At 43.6% G+C, this 7,599-nt stretch overlaps 1 protein-coding gene across 1 annotated transcript in view; it reads left to right on the top strand.

Moving 5' to 3' along the window:
• The first annotated feature begins 494 nt into the window (after positions 1–494).
• maptb (microtubule-associated protein tau b) overlaps positions 495–7,599 on the top strand; it is a 44,495-nt gene continuing 37,390 nt past the window's right edge. The window contains exon 1 of the mRNA XM_061224593.1: positions 495–600. The gene's annotated coding sequence lies outside the window, so the exon portion shown is untranslated. The remainder of the gene's footprint in view (positions 601–7,599) is intronic.

Raw genomic sequence — 7,599 nt, 5'->3', positions numbered from 1 at the left:
TCGCGATGTTACGATCAAGGTGCTGTGGCCTACATCTGTCGGATAACTGTCATTATAGGACATCAAAACTATACGTTTTCAAATTATATTTCTGCATAAGTAGGCAATTTGCAAATCAAGATTTCCTTTGCGAAGAACACTATAGGATTTATCGTCTCTTCTCTGTATAGAAACATACGTTCTACTGATTATTCAAAACATGTTTGTTGTACCAAAATGCCATTGGGTTATGAATGCAATATAGTCTATGACAGTCGCGTACATTTAATTAAAAAATAAATGAGTATTAGAGGAAACAAACTTACTCGTTAATTTACTCCAACCAACTAGTCTAGGTTAGTCTCTACGACAAAATTACAAGTTTAATCTCTGAATGTGTATTAGTTTTGGGAACGGTGATGCTTAGGCCTACTGATAAGGTCTTTGTGTTAAAATTGCATATATCATAAGACGTTACGATTTTTTTCACTTTCACTTTTCTTTCCCTGTTCTCGAGCGCCCCCACGATCAAGACAGGACACCAAGCGAACTGCACCGCTCGGCCGGGTTCCTCAGTGTGTGAATGCGGTTGAAGAGACAATAACACTGTCTGCCACACAGGTAAATTGCGCTAATTTCTTTATCATTGATGCAATTTAAATGCAGATTAATCCCGCTTGATCTTCGCCTGATTCGCAACACATCGTCAAGAGATATGTCCGATGTTTCGATTCCGTAATATTGTAGGAACAAAAATTCTACATTCACGCTTGTCACGATAGCCACAGCACGCCTTCGTAGCCGATTTTTTCCAGTTTAGTGGGAGAGGCTCGGCCTGCCTCGCTTGTTGGCTTTGTACTTGGCAGTTAGACTCCTTGTTAGACTGAAATTGTCAGTAAAATAAATAGACATCATAATGGTGCTCAAACCATTCTTTTGGTTGTTGCTTATTAGGCTAGATCAATACAAATCGCTGTTTCTCTAGCAAATGGGAGGATCCGAAATGTCCTTTTCAGACATGACAGGTCTCAAAAGCCATCCGATGAGCTGAATTTGCCGTTCTGATTTTCCAGATTTAGCAGATACTTGACTTTTACAAATGATTTCGCAATGCTGCTTAAATTTAAGTCGGTTTTTTTAACTGTATGCCTTGAAGTTAGCTCATTAGGGATTATCTTTTCCAGTGACCGATTCTGTGTCATTGAAGTTATTTCGTGCGTGTATTTTTTTTGTACGACAAGATTGATTCTTTGTCAAAGCTGGGTCTGCATTTATATGTGCATACATTTGCATAATTCTAGGAACGATTGCATTCGAGATGTGAAGCGTTTTTTAGGGCACACACAGTGAGGACGAACAGAAGGAAGAAAGGTAGCCACCATTTGCTTGTCTTTGTTGAGGGACGCAAGTGCGTGCCGGAGCGCTTTTCCTATAGCAAGATAGCCGTTTTACCACACTCTGTGGGGTTTCGTCTTATACGACACATTTTTACGTTTTATTTCTGACAGGATGCGCTTTCAAACTGTTTCCGCTTTGTGTGTGAATGGAATCGCGCAGTACCTTTGTCCGGAATGGTGTTAAAATGAGTGTTTTGTCCGTTTTGCTTTCCGCGTAGAATGGTGCTGATGCGGGCTAAAACGGCTCCGCCTTGTCGTAGCTGTGGGCTACACCTATTCTTCTTTTCGCTTCCATCTGAACTAGTTTAAGTGTCGCGTACGCGCAGCACTCCGATACTCTTTTGAGTTTCTATGTAAACCGTAAACGTTTGCATCAACAAAGAGGGGAAACGAATGTAAAGATTTAAGTAATATCCCACGAAAAGAAGGCATCCTTTTAGGCTATTTCTCAGGAGACGGCTGCGTTTCCCATTGGGGACCAAACAGGCTTTGCATTGGGGTTGTTGCTACGATACATCAATTATCTGCTTCTCTTGTAAGCTGCATTGTTTCGGGCATCTGGTTGTGAGTTTTTACATGAAGGAACTAAAGAGGAAAAACTCTGTAGCTGATGTTAATCCATTGCTTTGCTGGATCACTACGAAAATATGTTGCATCTGTATCGTTTTATAGATTTATAGATTGTGAGATTGTTGAATACATGCTTTGCGTTTTTTTGTGTGTCCAGAATTGAAAATAATTGATCAAGACCCGATACAGCGTTAAAACAAATCACGATCCACTAACCTTTAATACATTAATCATGAAATTATTCACGAGGTTCACGAAAATGTATAGCCTATGTGGTGCTTGCGTAAAACATTAGACTATAAATCCTTTGCTGCATCTCCGTGCATTTGCTGAAATCATTGTCTTGCTTCTTCGTGGCTGCACGCGGACACACCTCTTTTCCCTCGCTGTCTTAAAGGGGACCTGTTGTAGCCCAGTTCTAGCGACGAGATAACTCGGCCACGCCGAGAAATGGCTACAACGATTAAGATGTATTACTTTATTGTGTAAAACCACCCCCAAAAAAACAATGTATTTCGTCGATAAATCGAAAATAAAGGCTTGAAAATGTGTAGAATTATGGTTGCAAGTGTGCTGCCAGATTATATTCCTCCATTTTCCCGCTCACAATGCATCCCCTCCCATCTCGCTCACGCGCTCTCGGACATGCGGCTAAGTCTTATTTTAAAACTCGTAAATTTCGTTAGAGCTCTTCAGGATCAAGTGCGCGGTACAATAAACAGCCGAATTAGCCTGCTCGCCCCTTCTCTTATGGTGTTTGTGGGTGTGTACATCTTCATGAAACTACTTGCAACAGAGCACTGCGCAAAGACCAGACAAAGGACAGCGGATTTTCACGTGGTATCGGAAATGTCAGTTTTCCAGATGCACCTTCGTAGAATAGCTACAGGCTAGTCATGCCTGTTAGATTATTCAAATATAATCTCGTTTGAACGGGTAATCTAATAGTTTTTTTTTTTTTTTTTTGACAATGTGCAGAATCGGTGATAAGTGCCGTTGAAGCCTACCAACTGAAAATTTCCCTTGAAATAAACACTAATGTTTGCGACAGTAGATGAACTGTAATTAAGAAGTAATTACCACAATACATATGGTAGGAGGTGGGCACAGAGAGCAGTATCTGTTTCTGGATTTCATGCCATATGCTCCTAATTATCTTATTAGCTCGATCATTTAATAATTCATATTTCAGTTACATCCAGTGACACGATACATTCATAAATGACAGCTGAAGACTCTTCTTATGTGTTGTGGTCTAATCTACAGTTAAACCTGCAGAAGAATATTCAGCTAATAGGCTAATTTGGCCAGTGTGATTGGAGGCAACAGAAGCCTGCATATAGGCCTACACACCAGACAGGAATGGGGATATCCACCCCTGATGCACAGAATACACACCACCGTGATATATTTAAACCATTCAGTTTTTTTAGTCATAGCCTAATTCACAAAATTAAACAATTTAAATAGGTGCAGAATACTCTCTGTGAGGGCAAACAGATTCATTACATTACATTACATTATTGGCATTTGGCAGACGCTCTTATCCAGAGCGACGTACAGTTGATTAGACTAAGCAGGAGACAATCCTCCCCTGGAGCAATGCAGGGTTAAGGGCCTTGCTCAAGGGCCCAACGGCTGTGCGGATCTTATTGTGGCCACACCGTGATTAGAACCACCGACCTTGCGTGTCCCAGTCATTTACCTTAACCACTACGCTACAGGTCGCCTAGATTCAATCGGCCTGGACATATTAGGAGTGGTTCTTGTCAACTGGAAGAATCACGGTGATACATTTTTGTAATCCATCATTTCACAAGGGCGCGTGTTAAGTTCAGCACCAATGAAAAAGCCAAACTAAAGTTTTGCACAGAGCAGGGTCTTTGCCCTGTTGGGAATCTGATCCTGCATTCACGCAGATGTGCATTATCCAGACCTGAAGTAGGCTACTGAAAGCAGACAATTAGCTCCCCCCTCCACCACCACCACCACCACCACCACCAATCCAAATCTAATTGGATGATTTTGCTCGGGTACCACAATATGGCATTAGTAATGTAATTATCTCATGAAGTAATATTGTCTATATGAAGAGTAAAGCATATATCATCCAGGTTTTCAGTACAGAGTGGCAAACTTGGTATGAAGGTCAATAAACAAGCTCTGGATCACAGAATCGTACCTCGTTTCAGAATTCATTAACCTTAATGTGGTCTCCGTGCTTACATTTGGAATTAGCTACGTACAAATCTAATTACTTCCTAGGCTTATGCGATTAATGAGGATGTTGTGGTTCTGACGGACTGTTCTCCATCAGAGATAGACAGATTTCATACAATAAGGACTGTATTCTTTCACAAAGCTGCATGTCGCAGAGTTAAATTGCATTTCAGGCACTCAGGTGCTGCAGGACACAGGTTGATGTCAGCATATACCCTTTATGAAGCCTCCTGTCTTGTGCTGAGATTTTTACGTAAATTCTTTGGCATTTGTCCCTCAGGAAGTTTCTACCGTAAACTCTCCGAAAAAAGGGTCATTCTTAGAAAATAGGCTTGCGGAACTTTCACAAAAGTTCTGTGATTTCAGTCGAGCGTCACTGGACTATAAACTGGCCATAACAGTTAGCCTGCTAAGCTTGCAAATCCACAGCTGTAGGTTTGAATCTCAAGTACATACATTTTTTTTCCCCCAAGTGCACAATGATGCACCGCCACTGTACTCTTGAGCAAGGAGGGATTTAAATACTTGGGTAAATATCTATCAATACGAATGGACGGAAAACCGTGCAGTCTGTGTGCAGTGAATCTCTCTGCTTTACAATCTGCCAAAGGCCGAGACTGTAAGTGCACTTGGCCGTCTGTGGGTGTGTGTGCGCGTGCGTGTTAAATCGCTTCCAGAGAAGTGCCGTAGTATAATTGTGGGTTTGGGCCCGGTGCGGGGCGTGTGAGACCCGTTGTGCTGACGTGATGTGTCTTGAAAGGGATGCTGCAGCTGCTGTGGTTCAGGACTGCGTACCACTCCTCCGTGCGTGAGCCACAGCCACTCCTCCCGTGCGTGAGCCACAGCCTGGCCCAGCGCAGCCTGCAATCTGCCACCGAGGAAATTACACCCTAGAGAGCGTCACGCCAGGCCCGAGTTTTTAAAGGAACTATTCAAACGCGCGAGCGCTACGTAACATCGCTGCACAACGCCAGAGCGTTTTACAGTCCCCGAGGAGAGTCTGGTGTTCTTTATGTCTCTGCACACGCACACTAACGTTTTCAAGTGTCAAATCCATTTTGTGTAGCGCTTTTTACAGAACACTGTCACACAAAAAAAAAAAACGCTCTAGGGAGAAAAATCCTGAAACAGTGGGGATAAAAAAAACTTGATATGAACCCGGCTATAGGTCCCATCCTTCACTGGCGGGAGGGGGGGGGGGGTGGTATGGTGTTACAGGTCACAGATAAGGTAATAAACTAGCTGAAGAAGTCATGCCCAGGGGAGGTGTTGAGAGCAGGTTAGAGAAACAGGGTGAAGCTTCTGGAGCGGACATTTTACAGCGGACATTTTACTGCATGTACGCACTGCTTCAAAGTGCCACTCCACCTTCTACCCATAACTCTTTGTGGTCAATAAAGTACTTAACAAAATTAGCAACATGCAGCATTCCACAAGCAGGGTAGAACTGCACTCTCAGAAAAAAAATAGCTCTAAAAGGAACCCTGTGATTCCATAGAAGAACCCTATCTAGATCAAGGGTTCTTTGTTGGACAAAATGGTTCAAGAGGGTTCCACAGCGAACTGAAAAGGGTACCTCTATAGCAGGGATCATCAAATCACGATCCTCGAGGGCTGAGAACTGCTGGTTCTCCACACTCCCTTTATCAGGGAAAAGACAGTCTGGTCACTCTGTAGCATTAACTGCTCAGCTAATTGCCTGGAGTTGAGGGCTGGATTTGGATTTGAGGGCCAGATCTGCATTATTATTGCATTATTGGCATTTGGCAGACGCTCTCAACCAGAGCGACGTACAGCTGATTAGGCTAAGCAGGAGACAATCCTCCCCTGGAACAATGCAGGGTTAATGGGCCCACCGGCTGTGCGGATCTTATTGTGGCTACACCGGGATTAGAACCACCGACCTTGCGTTTCCCAGTCATTTACCTTTACCACTACGCTACAGGCTGCCCGGTGACAGGCCAGAGAACCCTGTTTGTTCTGAGAGTGGAGCACATACATCCCTGTGACTTTCAATGCTCCGCGGGTTAGAGCACATCCAGGGATTTGGGCATCTTAATGTCTGATCCAGGAAGCGACAACCTCCCTAAACAGATGCAGGGGAGATGTCTCGGGTTTCAGAGACAGATTGGACGGAGCCAGAGGGCATGTGAAGGTCAAAGGTCACTGCACTGCCCCCCCCCCCCCCCCCCTCATTTTAATCCAATCACATAGTAGTTGTTTTGCATGAACACGATGTAATTACTAGACGGTGCTTCCATGTTTTTGTCAGTGTTCTCAGTCAGTGTTCTAGAACCCTGTTGTGCTCAGCATTAGAATGTTCAGTTGAGAACGTTCTCATCACGTATTTGTGACCTCACTACTTAACGGGTTAACTGAGGAACATGATTTTTTTATTTTATTTTATTTTTTATCCGGACAGTGTTTGCTTTTTTAGAAAATTTCTGACACCTATCCGCTCCTGGAGGGATTTTCCGAGGCTCCGCCGTGCCATCTCAGTCGCGCTAAACGTGATTTGTTGCCACACAGAAAAGGCGTTTTTATGCAGGGTCAGGCTGGGTGTGAAGCCGCGGAGTGCGAGCAGAATGGATTTCATCGCCTTGCCCACACAGAGCGGCTCGGAGGGATTAGCATTTAGCAATGGCCGTGTGTTCATTCACATGCACCTGCTCTTCGGCTGGCTCCAGCAGGCCCATATCAGCCCTGCTAAAACTGCTGAAAGTGGGCAGCTAAAGGGCATCTTGGGGCGTTCTCTTCAAAATATCAGCAGTCGAGCTCTCGAATATCATGAGCAGTTCATAGAGAAAAGCTTGAAGTTCATTTTAAGAACTGGGTATGAGTTAGCGTGTTCTCCTCATGTCCGCGTGTGTTTCCTCTGGGCACTCCGGTTTCCTCAGACACATGCAGGTTAGGCTAATTAGTGTGAATCACCCCGAGGCATGAGTGTGTGAGAGAATGGTGTGTGTGTGTGTGTGTGTGTGTATGTATGTGTGTGTGCCCTGTGTTGGTTTGGCGACCTGTCCAGGGTGTATGGCTATGGGTTTTACTCAGTGCAGTTATCCAGCTAACTCAGTGATCCTGCTTTGTGATATACTTGTAGTCGCTGTGATTCTGTGAGAGTTATCTGATCTGGGCCTGAGAGTGTCTGAGCAATGATTGGTGCTGAACAGTTCCAGGAAATTGTGTAGTCTTGCCTGTCAACTCATAATGGGTATGGTTCGGATGAACTGCAAAAATGTCTGTCTTAAGCATTTTTCTCTTGTAATGTGAGACTTAAAAATCATACTTTCTTCTCTCAAGCAGAAAATATTAGGTTCAAGTTACGACCTCGTGGCAATATTTATGTGTGATTTAGTCAAAAAGACAAAAATACTTGTTGAGACTTATTTATTAGTTTTTTGCAATGTCTATATACATATATATCTTAATAGCA

This window comes from Conger conger, chromosome 16 (assembly GCF_963514075.1).
Source record: "Conger conger chromosome 16, fConCon1.1, whole genome shotgun sequence".
Classification (NCBI taxonomy): domain Eukaryota; kingdom Metazoa; phylum Chordata; class Actinopteri; order Anguilliformes; family Congridae; genus Conger; species Conger conger.
Note: the sequence above shows the minus strand (reverse complement) of the source record. Positions and strands in the feature narration are given on the sequence as shown.